The sequence below is a fragment of the Notothenia coriiceps genome, unplaced genomic scaffold (assembly GCF_000735185.1).
Source record: "Notothenia coriiceps isolate Sejong01 unplaced genomic scaffold, NC01 NC01_scaffold00030197, whole genome shotgun sequence".
Classification (NCBI taxonomy): domain Eukaryota; kingdom Metazoa; phylum Chordata; class Actinopteri; order Perciformes; family Nototheniidae; genus Notothenia; species Notothenia coriiceps.
The window spans coordinates 1-3,305 of NW_011362898.1; the positions used below are offsets into that span (position 1 = coordinate 1).

The 3,305-nt window shown below is 42.6% G+C and overlaps 1 long non-coding RNA gene across 1 annotated transcript; it reads right to left on the reverse strand.

The window, feature by feature from the left end:
* Window positions 1-1,443: 1,443 nt before the first annotated feature.
* LOC104959273 (uncharacterized) lies at window positions 1,444-2,404 on the reverse strand. The gene is made up of 4 exons (XR_799843.1): window positions 2,311-2,404; window positions 2,011-2,103; window positions 1,640-1,702; window positions 1,444-1,546 (listed from the first exon to the last, which is right to left on the reverse strand). It is a non-coding gene; the product is annotated as an uncharacterized lncRNA (long non-coding RNA).
* Window positions 2,405-3,305: the final 901 nt, after the last annotated feature.

The window sequence follows — 3,305 nt, forward strand, 5'->3', positions numbered from 1 at the left end:
GCGGAGCAGCAGCTGAGAAAAGATTGAGTGTGTGTGTGTGAGGAAGTCCGCGGATTTGTACCAATCCGCGGACTTAACTTAACGGCTCCGCGGATTGGTCCATTTGGGTATGGTTATGTCACCATACCCAGGAAGAAAAAATTGAAAATGAAAAATCTCCAACGAGGCGTTCTGGGGCAGCATAGACAGGTATTTTCTGTGTTAGAGTGTTACTCGCTACCGGGTGTATTTTGAGGGTTTTTGACTCTGCAGACCATTTAAATGCAGAAAAAGCAACATAACACACAAGGGGACGGGTAATAACCGGAAAAGCATGTAATGGGACCTTTAAAGTGGACCTATTATGCTATATTGGAAAAATATATTGTAGGGCCATACCTATACAAAACATGTCTGTGAAGTTTTTTGCTTAAAATACCAAACAGATCACCCATTGTAGCCATGCCTCTTACTGCTCATACCCCTCTTTTGCAGCCCTGATTCTGCTGCTAGCCACGCCCCTTTGTAGCGTCACGCAGCTTTCCCCTGCTACCGGGAGATCTCAGCTAAACGCTGCGGTGATTAAATGCCATGTTAAGCTCCTAACCACTAACCAAGCTTTATTTCTGAAACAGTATGGAGCTCAAACCTTTATCTCTCGCAGGGTTTACCACAAGGACATTACGTTTCACATATTCTCTTCAGTAGTCTACAGCGTTAGCTCCATGGCTAGCTCTGAGTGTTAGCATGCTTGCTAATGTAAACACACAGCATATTACTCCCTAAACACGCCGTGCATTGTTTCTGATACAGCACATAACTTGACATGTTCTTTCTTAAGTGTTTACCGCTGGAACAAAGCGCTTTGAGATTTGTCTTGGCAGATGAGAAGCGCTATATAAATTAAATGTATTATTATTATATGTATTATATATATAACAACGTTAGTCTAAGCCTCCAGCAGACATGCTGCTGAATGCACAGACACACAGCTGCGACTGTATACGGAGACGATAGGTTGGGACGTGTCACGTGTGCCAGAGACGATAAGTGGGACGTGTCACGTCGGCCGGATGTCGCCAATGATGTTATAGGAGCGAAAATTCTGGATCTGCTTGTAAAAAGTGCACTTTGCATGATAAGTCCCCTTTAATTTAAACCCTACACTGAACCGGCTTGAGCCCTTCAAAGTGTTCCAGGATGTGTGTCCTGTTCAGGTCATTCAGATGTTGTAAAGATAACCCTTCAATGTCAAGGGGACTGAATTAATCTAATAAATAAGCAGAAACAGATCTGTAGTGTTTAAGTGAAATGTCTATTTGTGTTAACATTCCGCAGAATGAATCCACTGAGCCTCCCTCCAGGGCTTTATTCTGGTAGCTCAGCGAGACAGCTGCTGGTTCAGAATGCATTAGCAATGTGTCAAAAGGAACAGAGCACCTCAAAACACTGTTGGAGAACAGCAACCATCAGGTGTGTGTATAAAAGGCTTAATTCACATACCCATGGTCCTTCCATGGAAACCCCCCATGAAAGATAAAATACTGAGTTCTGGACAGCCTGGGGACTGAGAGACAAACAGAGAGGTAAGAGACACGATACCAGAATATGCAAACATTTCATACTTTAATATGAAATGTAAAAAGAAGTGTTCCCCCACCTGGTTGATAATGCAGGAGCTGAGGTCCTCCTCAGACGGGGTGTTGTGGCCCCGCTCCTTGTTCTGTGGCAGAAGCAAACACACAGTGAAGCTACATGGACATTTAGCTGCTGAGATTATAAATACCTTCTTATTTTTCACTCAATTACCCAGACAGCTCAGTTTCCTTGTTATCGTCAGGGAGACGTGTGTCTAATTTTTGTCAGTCTTTTGTAGAACAGACTGATTTTCTTAAAGTGTGTCTCTCTGCCTCACTCTGTGGTCACATGTTCTCCCTTTGTCCCTCATTGGTTTCTCTCAGGGGTCTGAGCGCTGCAGAGAGGCAGCTGGAAACTTCTGAACACAGTTCAAAAGTTGGGATGAGTACTCACCCTGTACCAGATGAACATTGCTTTGTAAGCGTTCTCATTGGAGCAGGATCCGCAGGCCATGGTCTGAACTCGAGTCATACCACTGGGGGCCACCTGACAGGAGGGGGACACATTACAGCCCTCAACCGGCTTAACAGAGCTAATAACACATGTATCTGCTCTTTTCAGTAATTTAAATTCAGAAAAACGTTATGTGAGTGTGTGTTTGTGTGTGTGTGTGTGTGTGTGTGTGTGTGTGTGTGTGTGTGTGTGTGTGTGTGTGTGTGTGTGTGTGTGTGTGTGTGTGTGTGTGTTGCTCACAGAGACGAGGCTTTCGGTTAGTTTCTCTGGAAAGTTCTCCGGCGGCAGGATACCTAGGGCGGGTCGGTTAACGAGCGTGCTCTGAGAGAAAGAGAGAAACCGTGATGAAAAATTCAGTTAGATAGATATTTCCAGTTTGACTGTCCTCAGCCTCGCACACTCTCTCACTGCTGCTCTGCGCTGGGTTTATATATACAGTGTAACTGCAGTATACCAATGCACATCTTTTTAGATTAGCTTTTTATTAGTGTTACCCCTCTTTAAAATGGTCTTTTGTTCTTTAATATTGAAAAGTGTTAAATAAAGCTTTATTATTTATTATTTGTACTATGTTTAGGAAACTACATGGGGAGGCTTTTGGACGTTTTAGAGATCTTGAATATTTGCCTTCATGGAAACATCTGGACACATCTCTCAAAGTGTCAGAGTCATAAGAAGCTGTCACGATCTGTCTGTGTTGTGTTTTGTCTTGTCTTTTTCTGTCTTTGGTTTCATGTTTTATTTTGAAAAGTCTTCTCCCCCTGTCTTGCCTGTCGCTTTCTGCCTGTTTTCCTACCTGATTACCCGATTGTGTTCACCTGGTGCCCCTGTGTTTTCTCCTCCCTCCTCACCTGTGTCTTGTTTGTGTGATTAGTCTTTTGTGTATTTAAGTTCTGGTTTTTCTGTCTGTCATTGTTGGTTCATTGTTTGTCGTTGACTGCGTTCACGAGGTAGTGTTCTGTTTGTTCCTTAAAGACCTTGAAATAAAGGTATGTTTTCTGTTTATTCTGCATTTCGGTCCTGCCTGCTTCACTCACCTTAACAGTTTTCATATGTTCCACATACTGTGCTATTTTCTTCTCTCTATGACTTCGTTCATTATATTTTGAAAAACTACACAGAGATTTTTACATACAACTCACTTTTTGTGAAATTTTTCAACATACTTTACCTGTACCTTCTTTTCTTTTTTGAAGGGTTGCAGGATATTTTGCACCTCTCATCTTTCTTGAAAC